Genomic DNA, 19,551 nt, shown 5'->3' on the forward strand with positions numbered 1-19,551 from the left:
TTTTTTTTTTTTTTTTTTTTTTTTTTTTTTGGTACCTAGTACCAACTCTTCCAAACCCAATCTATGGGGCACTGAGGGGGAGGAGAGCAAAAGGCACACAGCCAAATTTGAAATAATAACAGGTTATTAAACATATCAATGAGGTGCTCAGTGGGCTCACAGAAAATATAACTAATCTAATAAGGTAATTTAAAAAAAGAATCAGGAAGCTTACAGAAGACACCAATAAAAAGCTGAGCTAAACAAAACGTTACAAAACATGAATGACCAGTTTAGCAAAGAACTAGAGTTCATGAATATGGCCCAAACAAAAATTCAGGAGATTAAAAATTATATTGAAAGTATGAGCAGCAGGAGTTACCAATGTAAGGATGGAACATCAGAATTAGAAGATACGGATACTTTCAAAGACAGAATAACTCACAGATATCTGAAAAACAACGAGAGAACATAATAAGTGGATTCAATAGCTGATAGATAATACAAAGGAGACTAAGATTAATTGGAATAAGTGAAAAATCGGAAGACAGAACAAAGGACTGTTTACAGAAATAATATCAGAAAGCTTTCCAAATATTGGGAACAATTAAACATACAGATGAATTAAGTATATAGAACCTCAAATAGCCATGATCAAGAGAACTTCTCCAAGTCCCATCAGAGTAAAAATATCAAAAGTCCAACACAGGAACAGAATCTTAAAAGGTGTTAGAGAAAAATCAATGAATCACTTAAAAAAGTAAACATTAGAATTACAGCAGAAGTCTCAACACGAACATTAAAAGCCAGGAGAGCTCGGAGTAATGTGTTTCAAGCCCTAAAAGATAACAACTTTCAATCCAGATTTATATACCCTGCAAAATTTTCTTTCAAAATTTCTGGAGAAATAAGATAGTTTCATGACAAAAAGCACCTCAAGAAATTCATGACTACTTATCCAACACTACAAAAAAAATTCTCAAGGATCTCCTAGAAAGAGATAATAAAACCAATAATGCCCCCAAAATCTAACAGAATGAACACAACAGGCACAGTGAGCAGAAGGTTGGGAGGAAATCAGCAACAGGAAAATAAAGCAATGAGAAGAGTAAGTGAATACCTTTCAGTAACAACTCTCAGTGTGAATGGTTTTGACTCCCCAATCAGAAGACAGATTGGCAGAATGGATCAAGAAACAAAACCCAGTGGTATGTAGAATACACGAAACACATTTAATCTAAGAATAAATAAATAAACCAGTTGGGGACCTGGAAAAAAAAAAAAGCAGGAATAGCAATCCTAATTTCAGACAAAGTTGATTTCAAGCCAGAACTGAGCAAAAGAGGCAAAGAGGATCACTATATATTGGTTGAGGGAGCAATGCAACAGGAAGATATTACAATTATAAACATATATGCACCAGACACCAGTGCACTCATCTTCAGAAAAAACTACTGAACATAAAAAAATCAGACAAACACCAACACCATTATAAGGGAGGACGTCAATATTCCACTATCACAAATAGATCAACTAGACAAAATATCAGCAAAGAAATGTCAGAGTTGAGCCAAATCTTTGAACAAATGGACTTAATAGATGTCTATGAAGTGTTCCACCCAACAACAGAATAAACATTCTTCTCAGCAGCACAGAGGATTTTTTCCAAAGTAGACTACAAAGCAATCTTAAATAAATGCAAATAATCAAAATCACCCCATACATATTATCAAATCATAGTGCAGCTAAACTAGAAATCAGTGGCAAAAGAAACCACAGAACTTGCACAAACACATGGAAATTAAACAATTTCTTGAATAATCAGTGTGTCAAAAAGAAATCAAGGAAAAAAATCAGACAGTTCCTAGAGTCAAAGGATACTGGCAGTAAAATATATTGGAATGTATGGAATAATAAAAGCAGTCTGAAGAAGAAAGTTTATAGCAGTGAATGCCCACATCAGAAAAACAGAGTGAGCCCAAATAAATAACCTAATGATCTACCCAAAGGTCCTAGAAAAGCAAGAACAAGCCAAATCCAAAGCTATTAGAAGAAAGAAAATTATAATGATCAGAGCAGAAATTAATGAAATTAAGACTAAAATAATACAAAGAATCAATGAATTGAAGAGCTAATTCTTTGAAAAGATAAACAAAATAGACAAACTTCTAGCCAATTTTACTAAAAAAGAAAAGACCCAAATCAGTGCAGTTAGAAATGAAAAAGGTGAAATCACACAGACACAACGAAATCCAGAAGACTTTTAGTAACTACTTTGAGACCCTGTTCTCTCATACATTGGAGAATTCAGAAGATAGATACCTAGATACATAATGAATTATTAAACCTGAATAAAGATGAGATAAATACCTTGAACAATCCAATAACAGGCAATGAAATTGAAGAAGGAGGGGAAGAGGATGTAAAAAAAAAAAATGTGTTATTGCATGTACCATCTTCTGATGATTGTAATCACTATGTACTGCAAACAGGTACTAGTAAATTTTTTTTTTTAAATTGAGGTACTGAATAGATGAAAATGACAAGAATTGTGATTATTATCCTACTGCAGGTTGCTCCAAAAAGTGAGTGCTGAATTTCTCAGATGTGCCTATGTAAGGCCTGGAAAAGCAGAAGAGTATAGGTGAGGAGCACTTTTGGTGAATCTTTGCAATAATTTAGGTAATTTACCATAATGTTTTTGGTATAGTTTTACTGGATGGGAAAAGAACACTAAGTTTCAACTATTCCACCACTATGTATTAGTCTCTAGTATATGCAAGGTTTTGTGCTTGGTCCAGTGAATGGAACAGTGAATAAGTAAAATACCTCTTTGTATTCAAACATAACTCCCATATTTTATTATCCTTTTTCATTACAGCAAAAAAGTATCTGAAAGTTTCTTGTGAAATAATTGGATAACTTGTGTAATCTGGAACATTGTTTATGCCCAATAAATGAGAGTTTCAAAGATGACATAATCATATACAATGTGTAAATATTGACTAGATCCTGATTTTTTTAAAAAAAAAACAAAACAGCTCTAATCTGGACATAGTGTTACAAACCTGTCATCCCAGCTCTCTGGGAGGCTGGGGCAGGAGGATCACCAGTTCTAGCCAAGCCTGGGCAACATGGTGAGACCCTGTCTCAAAATAAAATATAAAAAATAAAAAAACAGGCTGGGAATATAGCTCAGTGTTCAGGCCCAGTGTTCAATTTCCAGTGCTGTTTGGGAGAAAAACAAAAAAAGCCATACAAAATACATCTATAGGACAACTGCAGGCATTTGGAGTTGAGCTGGATATTAGATATTAGGGTATAATTTTCTTAGATGTGACAAAAACATTGGGGATATAAAGAATACTATCCTTATTTTAAAATAATGCTTTAGGCAGTATTTAGGGGTAATACATCATGATTATGTGCAACTTGCTGTACATGGTTTAGAAATAGCAGGTTTAAAAAATCAGTAAAAGTTAAATGCAGGTGGTAGTTTTGGGAGGTGTTGTTTGATTTTGAGACAAGGTCTCACTGTGTACTTCAGGTTGGACTTTAACTCACTGTTAGCTCAGCCTGGCCTTGAATTCTCAGCGATTGTCCTGTTTCAGCCTCCTGAGTACTGGCATTGTAGGAGTTTGCCATCTGGCCCAGCTTGGTTATGAGTTTAAGAGTTCTCATTGTTCTTTTTTTTTTTTTTAATTGAATTTATTGGTACATTCTAGGTAGACAGTACAGTTACATTCATCATTGGGATCTTGTACTTTTACATGCCAGGTCTTGGTTCTCATTTTTTTCCCCTTGTCCCCACCCTCCTTTCACCCCCTCCTCCCCTCCCCACCTTCAAACACTTTAATTCCATTTATACATTTTCTCATATTTTTTTTCCTTTTCTCTTATTCCCCTTTCCCTATCCTTCTCACTGTCACTAAACCTTTGGTCCTTTTCTTCCTATTTCACATTGCTAATTGCCCCATTAGGATCTTGAGTACTATTTTAGTTTTTCACACCAGAGAAACTATTCGGTATTTGTGTATGTGTGACTTATTTATTTCACTTAGTAGTATATCCTCAAAATGAACCCATTTACCTATGAATGAATCTACTTTTTCATTCTTTATGGCTGAGTAGTATTCCATTTTATAGAAAAACCACATCTTCTTTATCCAGTTTCCAATTGGTGGGCAGATGGGCTGTTTCCAAGTTTTAGCTATTACAAACTGTGCTGCCATGAACATGGGTGTGCATATATCACTGTGATGTGATTCTTTTAATTCTTTTGGAAAGATACCCAACAGAGGGATGGCTGGGTCAAATGGAACCTCTAATCCTAGTTCTTTGAGGTATTTCCATATTGACTTCCATAGTGGTTGCACCAGTCTGCACTCCCACCAACAATGGAGAAGGGTTCCTTTCTCCCCACAACCTCTCCAACATTTGTTGTTGTGTGATTTCTTGATAGCAGCCATTCTTTGTGGGGTGAGGTGAAATCTCAGAGTTGTTTTCATCTGCATCTCTTGAATGACCAGTGATGTGGAGCATTTTTTCATATATTTACTTGCTGCTTTTTTTTCTTTGAGAAATGTCTGTTCATTTCAGATGCCCATTTTAGAATTGGGTCTTTATATTTGGGGGCGCTGGTTGTTTTCAGTTCTTTATATATTCTAGATAATAGTCCTTTGTCTGAGGAGAAGCTGGTAAAAAGTTTTTCCAACATTGTAGGTTGTCTCTTAGTTCTGTTGATGGTTTCTTTTGCAGTACAGAAGCTTTTTAATAAGAGGAGATCCCAGTTGTTGATTCTTTCTGCTAGTTCCCGTGCTACTGAGGATTTGTTCATAAAGTCTTTTCCTATGCCAGTGTCTTCCAGAGTTCTGCGTAATTTATCTTCCAGCAGGTTTAGTGTTTCTTTTTTTATGTTTAGGTCTTTAATCCACTTTGATTTTAATTTAGTGTGTGGTGACAGATAAGGGTCTAGTTTTAATCTTTTGCAGGTTGAGATCCAGTTTTTCCAACACCATTTATTAAAGAGGCTATCTTTCCTCCAGTGGAGATGGTCAGCTCCTTTGTCAAAGATGAGGTAACTGAGTGCATCTGGAATTGTTCTTGTGTCTTCCAATCTGTTCCACTGATCCTCAGGTCTGTTTCTTTGCCAGTACCATGCTGTTTTTATCACAGTGGCTTTGTAGTATAGTTTCAAATTGGGAATTGTTACACCTGGTGCCATGTGTCTGTTGCCTAGGATGGCTTTTGCTATTCTAGGTTTCATACGGTTCCAAATGAATTTTTGGATTCTTCTTTCTAGTTCTGTGAAGTATTGTGTTGGGATTTCAATTGGTATTGCATTGAATCTGTATAGCAGTTTTGGTAGTATGGCCATTTTCACTGTGTTGATTCTTCCTACCCAGGAGCAGGGATAGCTTTCCATTTTCTTATATCCTCCTGGATCTCTTTTTTTCAGAGTGCTGTAGTTTTCAGTGTAGAGGTCTTTTGCTTCTTTCGTTAAATTGATTCCCAGATACTTCATTTTTTGGGGTACTATTGTGAAAGGAATTTTTTCCCTAATTTCTTTCTCAGTGAGTCTGTTGTTTGTGTACAAGAAGGCTATTGATTTTTGGTTGTTGACCTTGTATCCAGCTATTCTGCTAAAAGTGTCAATTAAGTGGAGAAGTCTCTTGGTGGAATTTTTTGGGTCTTCAATGTAGAGTATCATATCATCAGCAAATAATGACTTTAACTTCTTCCTTTCCTATTTTTATTGCTTTAATTTCTTTCTCTTGTCTGATTGCTATGGCTAATGTTTCCAGAACTGTATCGAAGAGGAGTGGTGATAGTGGGCATCCTTGTCTTGTTCCTGATTTTAACGTGAAGGTTTTCAGTTTTTGGCCATTTAATATGATGTTGGCTGTTGGTTTTTCATAGATAGCCTTTATTAAGTTGAGACATAGACCATCTATTCCAGTTTTTTGCAGAGTTTTTATCGTGAATGGGTGATGCATTTTTGTCAAATGCTTTTTCTGCATCTATCGAAAGGATCATGTGGTTCTTGTCCTTGACTTTTTAAATATAATGTATTATATTTATTGATTTATGTATGTTGAACCATCCTTGCATCCCTGGAATAAATCTTACTTGGTCAGGATGTATGATCTTCTTGATGATCCTCTGTATTCTGTTTGCTAGTATCTTATTGAGGATTTTTGCATCTATATTCATTAAGGAGATTGGCCTGTAGTTCTCTCTTTTAGTTACATCTTTCCCAGGTTTGGGAATCAAAGAGATATTTGCTTCCAGGAATGAATTTGGAAGTATTGCCTCTCTTTCAATTTCATTGAAAAGTCTGAAGAGTAATGGCAGTAGATCTTCTCTAAATGTCTTGTAAAATTCAGCAGTGAATCCATCAGGACCTGGGCTTTTCTTTGTTGGTAAGTTTTTAATTACATTTTCAGTTTCACTGATTGTGATTGGGGTGTTAAAAATGTTTTTATCTTCTTCCTTCAACTTTGGTAATTCATAAGTATCTAGAAATCTGTCCATTTCTTTTGTGTTTTCCATTTTATTACAGTAGAGGTTCTCATAGTATGTATTAATGATCCTCTGAATTTCTGTGGGATCTGTTGTGACTTCGCCTTTTTCGCTCCTGATTGCATGAATCTGAGCCTTTTCTTTCCTTTTTTTGATAAGTTTTGCTAAGGGTTTATCAAGTTTATTTATTCTTTCAGAAACCAACTCTTCGATTCATAGTTCTCATTGTTCTTATGCTTTTAACTTTTCTAGATGTTTGAAAATTTTTAGAATAATAAATTAGGAAAATGTCATAGTTGTTCTTTTCTCTTCTCTGTTAAAAACAAGTTACATAATTCCCCAGAGGATCTTTTCAAAATGTGAATTAGAAATTGCAGACCATTCAAATTCAAGGAAGTTTCAGAAAGGATTTTGTTGTTTTTCTTTTAAATTGAAGTTACATCACTTCAGGATAAACTCAGATCTGAGGCAATCTTTTCCATGAACTTTGTCACAAAATTATTGAATGTTTGTCTCAGTCCCATCATACCTTGTACATTCATCTGTGTCTGAGGAGTTGTATCTTCATGGTTGCTAGCAAGACACTGTCACTTAGTCCACATAAATGTTCACAAATGACACATCTATGGGACAGGGAGGATAGATCAGAAAATTAGAAGATGCACTTTCACTTGGAAAGTTTAAAATTTAATTGGATCTGGGCTCTCAGCATTTCTTCCCATCTTCCCATAGCCAGGCATGATGGTACACACCTGTAATCCCAGCACGCTGGAAGACTGAGGCAGGAAGATCCCAAGTTCAAGATCAGCGTGGTCAATTTAGTGACACGATTAGATCTTGTCTTTAAAAAAAAAAAGAATAAAAACAAAAGCTCTCATTCTTTGAATTTAATTGGAAGGCAAACCATGATGAAGCTGAAGAACAAGAAACAAATTAGAAATTACAGATTAAAATAATAAGCTGGGTATATGGCCTGCACTTGTAATCCCAGGTACTTTGTAGACTGAGGCAGGAGGATCACAAATTTAGGGCCAGTCTGGGCAATGTAGTGAGATCCTATCTCAATACAAAGTAAAAAATAAGAAGGACTGGGGATGTAGTTCAGCTGTCCCAAAGTTCAACCCTTAATAGCATAAAAACAAGCAAAGCAATTTCAAGAAGGGTTATAAAGAGGAAACTATCACTAATATAGGAACAAAGTTATAATAACCCCGATGTTCCCACTGACTACGAATCCATAGACTTTGTATCTCTACATAAATTAAATTTTTCTTCAAGTCCAAGCAGATTCGGGTTATCACAATTGGAATTTTCTATTGATGTTACCCACATATCTAATCCAGGCATTTTTTTCTACTGAAGTAAAATCCACAGCACTATTGTTTGTCTCAGTGCAGAGCATCTGGTTGATGACTTTAGTTTCATCATGCCCACAAAGCCCTGTGGGTACAGAGTGCATTGAGTTTATATGCCATACATTGTACACGCACTATATAACAGCATTAGGTAAGTGTGATCGATCTGCCGTCCTAAGTATTAGAATTAAGATAGTGTTATTAGTTTTCTTAGAGGAAGGAAAAAATGGTCAATCCCCTAGGAAATCATGATACAAAAAAATGACCTAAATTCTTTCATGTAGAATCTAAGAATTCTTGAAACTACTATGACAAATTTATTCAAAAAGAGTTATTAAAATTCTGTTATGTTCACCCAGGAAATTTTCATGAATACAAAATATACTGAGTTGGTATTTTGGTTTTAAGACTGAAGAATCATTTTTAACAAAGTGAAAATTATATAAGAATACAGTATTTCTTTTTACCTCTAGATGGTGCTGTGTATTGAGTTTTATTTTGTAAGTGCAAGTGAGATAAACTGTTGGAATTTTAAAGATAAAAGTTCGGGCTCAGTGGACTGGAGATGTAGCTCAATGGAAGAGCTGTTGCTTATTAGTATGCATGATGGCCTATATTCAGTCCTTACCTTTACAAAAAAGAAAAAGGAAAAAGAAATTTGTGGCTTGGCATAAAATATGTAATACATTATTTGACAAAAAATTGGTCATTCTATAATTATGTCAAATAGCATTATACTATTGTGACAGGTTCAAAAATTAGTTTATTTATTTATGGAATATTTAGTTATTGATTGGTATTCAGTAGTGGGGATTGAACTTGGGGATTCTCTGCCACTGAGCTACATCACCAGCCCTTTGTATTTGTTATTTTGAGATAGTCACTACATTGCTCAGGCTGACTAGAAATTCCAGTCTTTGCCTCCTGAGTAGCTGGGATTATAGGTGTGAGCCACCTGAAATTTTCTTTAGACAGTTCTATATGAGAGTATTTATCTTCACTCACATAAAAATAGATTATAATGGAAGATAACAGGATATCATTACGTGTTCATCTAAATTACTGCAGAACTCCGAGTGACTAAAGAACACATATAACTTGCTGACAGAGAAACGTAAATTTCAAATAACTCCATGAAAATATATTCAGATTCAGTAATCATCAAATCAAAACTAAAATGGCAAGGTGCATTTCCTTTTTAAATCAGAAGACAAAGTCCAGTAAAGTAAGTGCCTATCTTCACAGGTGCTGGAGCAGTTGTGACAGTCATTTCACCCCCGGCAGTGTGAGCATAGAGTGGCACCACAACTCTGAAGGTTAATTTCGTAGATGTTATCAAGAAACAAGTTGTTTAGACTTTATCCTAGTATGTCAACTGCGCTGGTCTGCTCTCTGTATAAAAAAGAAACAAATACGGACAATCGCTTATTTACAGAGATATTGGCTACCTTGCTATATATAGCATTTGTAAATACAAAAATTATTACAAGCCAGATGTGGTGACATATGCCTGTCATTTCAGCACCCTGGGAGGCTGAGGCAGGACAATCACAAGTTTGAGCTCAGTCAAGTTAGCAACTTATTGAGACTTTGTCTCAAAATAAAAAATAAAAAGGGCTGGGGATGTAGCTCAGTATGAAGGCCCAGAATTCAATCCCCACTAACACACACACACACACACACACACACACGTACGTATGTACGTGCGTGTGCACAGTTTCTCGTGTTCTTAGCAATAGGCCATGAAGACCTGAGTGGCCGGTGACCAGGACACAGATCGTGCCTCCATGAACCAGAAAGGGCCTTCAATAGACAGTGAATCTGTCAGCTCTCTGATGTGGGACTTCTCAGGCTCTGGAACTGTGAGAAGTAAATGTTATTTATAAGACTCTTATACTGACACACCGCTTAAGTGGCAGAGCTGTTCGCACAGAAGCCGCTACAAACCCCTAGAAATAAAGTCCTATATCCCCAGCCCTAATATGTCTGGAAGGGTGAACCAGCCCTATCCACTAATGCACCTTTATTTGTTTTGCATTGGAAAATGTTGGCAGAAACTCTAGTGCCTAAATGTAGTCAACGTCACTAATTCTCCCCAGCCGGACCTTCCTTAAGGCAGGTAGAATGCATAGGTGGCTATCTATAAGGAGTTCTTGAGGAGACACCAGTTAGAGTGCTTCGTCCAAAAATACCTACCCACTGCCTAGCGGTCCAACATTATTTTGTTTGACTTTGGCTCTCAAAAACTACCACAAATTATGTCACTGTCATACTAGGTATTGAATACAGGGTCTTCACACTGAAGGGCTACATTCCCAGCTCTTTTCTTATTTTTAATTTTGAGACAGAATCTCAAAGTCACCAAGTTGCCTAGGGTGAGCTTGAACTTGCCTTAACCTCTCAGAGTGCTGGAATTACAAGCACACACTACCAGATATTCCCACAATTCTTTTTTTTTTTAATTTAAATTGAATTTATTGGTATATTCTAGGTAGACAGTACAGTTACATTCATTACTGGGATCTTGTACCTTTACATGACAGGCCACGATTCTTTATAAAGATCTATTTCAAAAACAGGAAAGAAATCCAACCTGAGTAGAATAGGGTCAAGTTATAGAATGGGTTAAGTTCAACAAAGAATTTAGAGAGTCTACCACAGATGTGAAGAAATACATTTCACTAGGTATTTCCTCTGACAGTAGCCAAGGGCATCTCTTGTTACCATTGTTATTATTTTCTTGTTTATATTTTGGTTTTGGTAGTATTAGGGATTGAAATCAAGGCCTTCCACATGCTAGGCAAGTGCTCTACCATGGAGCTACACCTCCAGCTTTTTTTTTTTTTTTTTTGGAACAAATTCTCGTTATTTTGCCCATGCTGGCCATGAACTTTCAGTTCTCCTTTTTCAGCTTCCTTGTCACTAAGGTTACACACATTTGTGCAGTGCCACACCCAGCTCAGGTATCTCCTTTTCACGTTTGAACAACACAAAGCATCTTCACATTTCACAGGAATCTAACATGTTGCTGTGCTACCCAGTGCACTGCGTTGGAATGGTCAGTCACCAAGTCATGACTCAGCCACACGTCTGAGTTGCTGCTGCAAAAGATTTTAGGTTAAGATTTACTGAATGCTTGTTTTAAAAATGACTTATCTGGTCTGGGTCTAATTCCGTTTTTGGCCATCAGTGTGTTTACGGGCAAACTTTGAAATCTCTGGTGTTTTGTTATAGTGACTACATCTAAAGGTATTAATAGTGAGATAATTAAACTTTTAAGCAACCTAATAGGAAACTGTCTTAAATGTATGGTAAATTTTGTATGTCTTGGCCTTGCAAGTTGTCAACAATGAATGGGCTGTATTTCCTCTCAGTGTTCTTAGAGCTAGTGATGTTACAGATCTGTAAATTTACCATTTTAAACTTAGTTGGTATTAATTAGTGATGGAGCTGGGGATACAGCTCAGTGGCGCCACACCTGTCTAACAAACTCAAAGTCGTGAGTTGGATCCCTAGTGGTGGGGGTGGGACTAGCATCAATTGGTGATGGAGACATAAGTAGATTTGGAGAAAACAGAATCTGAGCATCTGGCATAGATACTATTCTGTACCACTGTTTGGTCAGAGCTTGTCTAGGGAAAATACCATTTACTTGATGGGTTTGGTTTGATTTTTCTGTGATTCTTCCTCATGTACTTTAAAAGTGCGCTGTGCAGTTTTAGGTACTTATCCATTTGTTCAGCAGATTATCTGTCCAATGCCCTCTAGGTTCTGGGAATTATACTTAAATTTAAGCTCTGAAATTGAATAAAACAAACCCCTTTCGTGTCAGTGGAGATGGACGGTTACAATATCATGCCGCACAACCAGAAATAGGCTTGAGGTCCCCAGTGGGAAGAGGCCCTGGTTTTGCTGGAACATTAGGGAAGACCTGCAGCAGGAGGGGAAGGCTTAGGATTGCTCGGAGAAGGTCCCCCTGAGGGCTGGGGAATGTGGAGAGAGGCTCCTTCCAGGAGGACAGAGCAAGGGCCCAGGTTATCTGCATAACCTGGTCAGGGAAAGTGACAGGTTCAGAAAGGCGGGGAGATAAAATACGCAAGAGGAATGAATGAGGGATAGTGCTGTAGATGGAAACTTAGAAATTCTCTCTGTAGGTAGGACTTACTGAGCTCCAACCACATGCCATGCACCATGCTAAATGCTTCCTATACATTAGCTCTTTTAATTCCCACCTATCTTTGGGAATTACCATGTTTATCTCCATTCTATAGAAGAAGACTATATTGTGGAGGCCCTACATATGTCCACAAATTCTCTCATATTCTGCTCATTAAGAAATAGGCCCTAATTATTCTCCTTCGAGTGTGGGTTGGATTTAGTGACTTGTTGCTTCCTGTGGCAGAAGTGACAAGCTGTGGCCTCTGAGACTAGGCTAGAAAGAGCCCCGGGAACTCCTTCTTGCCCTCTCTCAGGTCATTCACTCTGGAGGAAGCCAGCTGCCATGTCCTGAGAACACAGGCAACCTATGTAGAGGACTGCCAGGCTAGGAGCCACTGAGGACTGAAGCCTCCTGTCTGCTCCCGTGCAGTGGGTCCATTCTGGAAAGCAGATCTCCCAATCCCAACGAAGCCTTCAGATCATGGCAGCCTCAGCCTGGACTTCAAGTTCAAGGGATGGCCTGAGTACAGCTACCTGGCAAAGCTGCTCCCCAATTCCTGACTCAAAAAGAAAACTCTCAAAAATAATAAGTGTTAGTTATTTTAAATTCCTCAGTTTTGGGTGATTTATTATGCAGCATTACCTAACCAGTACAGCAAGGCGTTGACACATTAATTCACTTTCTTGTCATATACATTACAAATTTTAAGTGTGAATTCAGGTGTTCAAATGCTACAACCTGTGCATCTCCTTGCAAAGGAATTGGGGCCTGTATTGGTCAGCTTTCCTATTGCTGGGACAAAATGTCTGACCCTCACAACATAGGGAAGAGAGCTTTTTTTGTGGCTCACATTTCCAGAGGTTCAGTCCATGGTCACTGGTTCTAAGGCAAAGACATCATGGCAGAAAGGAGTGGTGGGGGAAAGCTGATCATCTGAAGGTGGCTGAGAAGCAGAATGGGTTGCAGAGAGGCAGAGAAGGGACCAGAGACCAGATACAGTAGTATATTGCTCCCTAAGGCCCTGCCTTCTGAGATAGCTCCAAAATACCCACTAAGCAACTTCCTATATTTACCTGGTCTTAGAAGATCTACTTAATAAATTTCAGTACAATAAACATTTAAAGTCTAACACCTATTGGGCACTTTCATAAGTGACTGTTGAATGAACAAATACTTAGCACAGGGCATTGGGTAGCACAAGGTTTTGCTCTGTCTGTGTATACAAAAGTAGTAAGACGTCTCAGTGAATTCCGGTAACTCACATTTAAGTTGCTCCAGATTTTAATGAGAAATTTAGTGTTTCCAAGAAGACACATTTTTATTTATCTTGTACAAAGCTATTAGTGCTGATTTAAAAAAAAAAAGTTGAAGGCCCAGAATTCCCAAAATATTTCCTGATATTTTAAGATTGAGTTTGAAAATGCAATTTGGAAAGTTTACATAGATTAAACTGGGCTTTACAAAATGGTTTCTTTAATGACATAAGTTTCTTTCAAGTCCAGCTGTTCAAATGGTAACTTCCCGTCCATCTGGGAGCCATTATTTTTAAAAGTTGTATTTAAGTAAAATGAAATAATGTCAGTACTTAGCTTTGCTGGTAATTAGATCTAGTGATTAGAATCTTTTTTTATATTACACTGGAGTTGTCAATTTAAAAAAACACAGCAAAATCATAAAATAATGTGCCCGTAATAAAGTTTCAAAGGGCTAAAAACTTTTACTGGGTAAAATATACTGAGTTAGAAAACTGAGTTATGTGGCATTCATTGTAAAGGCAGGAAGTTTCCCACATACTCAAATAATTAAGACAATTAGAAAACTGTAAACCAGGTTTTAGATTCTGCAGCCCTTCATAGTAGGAAAGCTCTACTATAAGTCTGCGGAGAACTGTGGGGACACTCATTTATCTGGGAATAAAATCCCGTGGCAGAATGCTGCTTAATGAAGAGTTGTTATGTTTCTGTTTTAATACTTGCAGAAAATAAAAATAAATAAGAAAATATTTAATTGAGTTCATCTGGAAGAAACTTTGGCCCCATTCCCCAACAGAAAATTTGGCCTTTAAATCCTGCCTTTCTCACCTGAATTCTTGGGCTGAGCACTGTAGTGGTGAGGTTTTCACTCTGTCATTTAATATTGTGCTACAGTGCTCACTTCAGCAGCACATATTCTACAACTGTTCTACAGTTATTTTGTAAGCATTGAGCTCAAACTCATCTCTAGAGTTTCCTGGGGTGGTTTGTTTGGTTTGGTTTTTGTAGTACTAGGGATTGCACCCAGGGAACGCTGAGCTTTGTCCTTGGCCCTTTAAAAAATTTTAATTTTGAGACAGTGTCTCCTGAAGTAGCTCAGGCTGGCTTTGAATTTGTAGTTGTCTTGCCTCAGCCTCCTAAGCAGTTGGGATTACAGGGTATGCCACTATGCCTGGCTTAGCGTTTGCTTTTTCTTGAAGATAAAAAGTACTCTAGGTTTTAGCCCCATTTTCCCACATCAGTGTAAACAATACCGATTCCCAAACACCCTCTGGTTAGCGCTGAGATAGTTAATGTTCTTTTTCAACTTGGCAAACCTGTGGTGCCCAGTTGTTTTGCGAAACACCAGTCGAGTCTACAGTAAAGGATAGATGTAATGAATTTCACTGGGCTGTATTATGCTTACTATCCCTCAAGGAGACTATTATTTATTTAATAATTTGCAGAAGTGAGAGGTCAAAACAATGCTGAAAATGGAACCCAGGGCCTCACAAGTTCCAGGCACAGGCTTTACCACTGAGCTACACCCATCCTCTTGAAGGAGTTTTAAAGAACTTAGCCAATCAACCACAGTCCCTGTCCCCACCAGACTAAACTTGGGTGGCACTGACTTTCTTTTTATTTAGAAATAATTTCAAGCTTACAAAAACTTTTCAAGGATAAGAACAATAAAAAGATGGCCAGAAATTTAGCTCAGTGGTTCTGCCATCTGCCTTGCAAGGCCTGACTTTGATCCCTGGTACCAAAAAAAGAAAACCTGTATAGCATCTACCCAGCTTTACCTAGATACCCTGTTATTACTGTATCTCCCACTCTACCCTGACTGTTTTACTTCTTTTTCTTCCAGACTGAGGGTATCTTTCAGAGGTAGAGCACAGGCCTGGTTTCCACCTGCAGCACCACAAAAAAGAATAATTTTACCTCCACATTCCACAGTGTGTACTTGTTAAGAATAAAAATACTCTCTTACTAATCCAGAATACTTAGCATCCTAAGGAAAAAATTTTTTTTAAAAAGGACCACACTATATAGCCCAGGCTGCCTGCCTCAGCTGCCCCAGGGCTGGGATTATAGGCCTGTGCCATGTCTGGTGACCTAAGATGATTTAACACTGACATAACACATCTACGGTATTCTATCATCCATATTCCAGTTAAATCTGTTGGTCTACTATTTTCCTTTAAGTCATTTTTTTCTTGACAGTTAATTTTTCATGTTTTCTGAACCTGCAGCATAGTCTGTCTTTGTCTTTTATGATGTAGGTCCCATTAATTCTGATAAAAAATTTCCAAGGAAATTGATTGTTCAGGTCAGCTGGTTTTCACAAAATTTAAAATCTGAGATAAACCCATATAGGATGTTATTTTCCTGTTAGGAGTTCATTAGGATTGCTCAGTCTTGAATATGAGACACATACTGTGGAGTACCTCACTAAATAACCTGCCGGTGCTGTCCTGTACACTCATATGCTGCCGCAATCCATGTTTCCTTCTGCAGTGGGCAGTCAGTGGGCAAGACAGACTTTTTATCTGAATTTCTGTGGCTAAGAGTTTATTCGGAATTAGAACTAGACTTGGGAGTTAGAACCAGATATGTTTTTCAGCTAATTCACAACATGAGAGAGAGTGTGAGTTTAGAAAAAAATTAACAAAGCATTAAAGTCACTGGGAACAGGCTTTTCCAAAATCAGTTCTCTTAAGCTTTACTTAATGTATTTTGTTAAGAAGCTAATGTCATTAAGCTAGACTCAACCCAAATCAAGCTCTGGCTTTTCTTTTTTAACAGAGGGGAACATTTGATTAAATTACTATTCATCTGAAAATAATATTTGACAAAGGAAAACCCATTAGATGCACAAAGACAGATAACATAGAATAGTTAATTTGAAACAAAGAATTGCATGATGTCAGACACATAACTAAAGAGAAGACGCCTTCATCTTGAAATGCATTTTTATGCCCTGTCATATAGTCTGGTTAAAATCACTGTCGTGGAACTTTTTGGTCCAAAAATGGAAGTCCTGTAATGTGCCATGAAACATCTTCATTTTAGCTGACTCACTGTGCAGGCGTAGTTTGGGCTACAGATGAGTGTGGTGAAAGTTCTTGTCATGTAGAAAAAATGTCTTGGATAACAGAGCAGAAGAACACAATTAAGGGGAGGCTTCAGAATTAGGCTTTTTTTTTTGCATTGAAGATCAAACCCAGGCCTTACTTAGCATTTAGCAACATCTGTAGCCCTTTATCTGTTTATCTTTATTTTGAGACAGGGTCTCACTACGTTACTAAATTGCCCATGCTGAGTTTAATCTTGTAATTGTCCTGCCTCAGCCTCCCAGAATTCTGGGATTACCGGTCTGTGTCACAATGCCTGGCAGGCAATTTATTAAATAGTGAATTTACTTAAAGGCATTTTCTTGTGATCAATGAAAACAACATTGTTCTTTATTTTTTAAAAAATTAGTATGAATATTATTATTATTTATTTTTTTTTTTTTGGTACCGGGGATCGAGCTCGGGTCCTTGTGCTTTGGAGGGAGGCGGCAGAACCACTGAGCTAAATCCCCGGCATGAATATTAAATTAGAATTTGGGGAAAAGGAACACATGTCTCAGGTGATTAAAAATTACCTGATTACCAGTCAGAAATCCACAGACAGCTGATATCACTTTTGTGACAGTGAAAGCTTTTTTGTGTATTTCTCAGAAAACTTTATGAATAAAATAATTGCCATTTTAAAAACCTAAATACCATCCTCACTTAGAAACAAACAAATTGTGAAGCCCATAAGGAAAGTAGGAAGTTGGTAATAAATTTTATGATGATGAATGGATGCTTACCTCTTTAGCCAGCACCTCCCTGTCTGGAAACTGAAATGGCCCTGGGCCAGGGGGTCTGTGCGGGCTGAGTGGAGCTCCTTGGATGAAACACAGGCCCCCAGGCACACTGGGAACCATTCTTCAGCCACCACCCCAAGGTCAGGTGTGAGGCAAGCCAAAGGCAGGCCGTTTCTGGTAATGAGAGTCACCCACAATGCCCTGGGACACCTTGACTGAGGACAAAGACACACTGTGCTTCTCACTGTCTTTTTTTTTCATGAGTCTGCGCCATGGAATGTCCAAAGTGGTTCTGTGTCCAGGAATGCATCCCACTGCCCTTTTCCTTCCTGCCCTGTGAATGGTTTCCCACCTTTACCTCACCAGAGCAGAGCTTAGAGAGGCTACTCTGCCTCCTCCCCAGGACAGGGCTCCTCTTCTGTGTCCTGCACACAGATGCGCTGCCCACATAGGATGCCCTGTGTCCCTGGGCACCAGCTGCCTTCTCTAGCTTCACTAAGTAGGCTGCAGGCTCTGCCCTGAGGAGGCTGGGCCTGGGTCTGAGCACCCTCCAAGGTGGAAGGGAATGAGGGCAGTTGATGGCTGTCGTCTCACAAGAGTAGCAGGAGTGTGAGAGTGTGTTGGGGCGAGATGAGTGTATGTTGGGTGAGATGGAGTGGCTGGTGAGATGATGAATAAGTCCAGGGTTAGGATCGCCTGCAACAGTTTCAGAGCCTTAGACCCTGGTTTTTGAGTCATCGTGGATAATTTCTTCTCCTTTCTCCCAGGAGAGCTCTGATGAAACCATTAAATATTGCAGCTGTGAGAAGGTCATGCTGTTATTGCTCCAACGGGCAAATATTGTTGGGTTTCATTTACCAGAACACAGTTCAATGGCTGGCTAACTTATTGGCTGCTTTGCCAATAACTATGAACCCCTCCCACACCAATTGTTGCTTCTGAAATGCTAAAAAAAAATTTAAAACCTCTTAAGTTTCCTGCTGAAATGTATTCAAAAATTGATTTGACTCTTGTTAGATAACGATGACTTTGTTTGGGGCTGTTGGAATAGGAGCATTGCAACAGGAGAGATGGAGCAAAGACGGAGAATTAGAGCAGGAAAGAGGAGATCAGTAGAAATTCCCAAGATAACAATTCCAAGATGGGGAGATTTGGGCAAAACCCACTCACCAGATTTTTGCTAAAACTTGGGTTACACCAGCTTAGTGAGGACAGAGCCCAAGGTCAAGGTTGGACTGAGGGCTCAGAGGAGCCTGAGTGGCTGACTGTCCACGGCAGGGAGAAGTGAAGGCACTGCACAGTTACTCTGGGAGAGAAAAAGCCTTCTTTGGACTCGAGTTTGGAAGTAACACAGCTCTGCCACGCAAGGACAGTGACTTCTCTGCTGCAGGGTGGGCGGGAGGGGAAGTGAGGGCCAATCACTCTCCTGTGCCAGCCACAGCTTCTGGGCCTTCTGCCCACTGCACAGAACTGTTTCCTGTTACACTGGACCCAAGGAGACTTGGAAGTCTTTATTGTTTGTGGTCTAGAGTCAAAATGGAAGACTCAAATCACTTATTTTTTTCATCTATTTAGAAAAATGAAAGCATATTTTGGATTATAACCCTGACCTTGTACAATAAGTAAATGCTCATGCAGGTGTGTGTGTGTGTGTGTGTGTGTGTGTGTGTGTGTGTGTAAATATGCATAACAAAAATTCACTATATCTGCCCTTTCTGAACATTCAATCTAGTGGTCTTAAAGGCATTCACATTCATCACTATCTAGACATTTCTGTCATCCCAGACCGAAACTGTGTAGATTAAACACTGACCTCCACTCCTCCCTGTCTCTGTCTCTGATAAAAACCATCCTACTCGCTGTCTCTGTGAACCTATTCTAGGCATCTCAGAGAAGTGGAATCATGTAATATCTATGACTTGTGTTTTTCACTAAGTGTAATATCTTCAAGATGCATCCATGGTTAGTATTCCTTCCTCTTTTTTTTTTTTTTTTTTTTTTTTTTTTTTTTTTTTTTTTTTTTTTTTTTTTTTTTTTTTTTTTTAATTTGGTACCAGGGATTGAGCTCAGGCCCTTGCGCTTGCAAGGCAGGCGGCAGAACCACTGAGCTAAATCCCTGGCCCGTCATTCCTTCCTTTTAAAGGCTGAATACTGTGCCTTTAAATAATGTGTCTTGCCACATTTTGCTCATCAGTTCATCTGTCCGTGGACTCATGAGTGGCTTCTGCTTTTTGGCTATTGACAGTGATGCTGCTTTGAACATGGATTTGTAGGTACCTGTTTCAGTCCCTGCTCTCAATTCTTTGAGATGTATGCCTGGAGGTAGGATTGCTGGATCATTCCATGAGAAAATTAAATTTGCCGTATTGTATTCGACAGTGGTCACACCGCCTTTCATTCTTACCGCAGTCCACATGACTTCAGTTTCTCTACATCCTTGCCAGCACT

This window comes from Fukomys damarensis, unplaced genomic scaffold, assembly GCF_012274545.1.
Source record: "Fukomys damarensis isolate Sample0158 unplaced genomic scaffold, DMR_v1.0_HiC HiC_scaffold_17, whole genome shotgun sequence".
Lineage (NCBI taxonomy): Eukaryota > Metazoa > Chordata > Mammalia > Rodentia > Bathyergidae > Fukomys > Fukomys damarensis.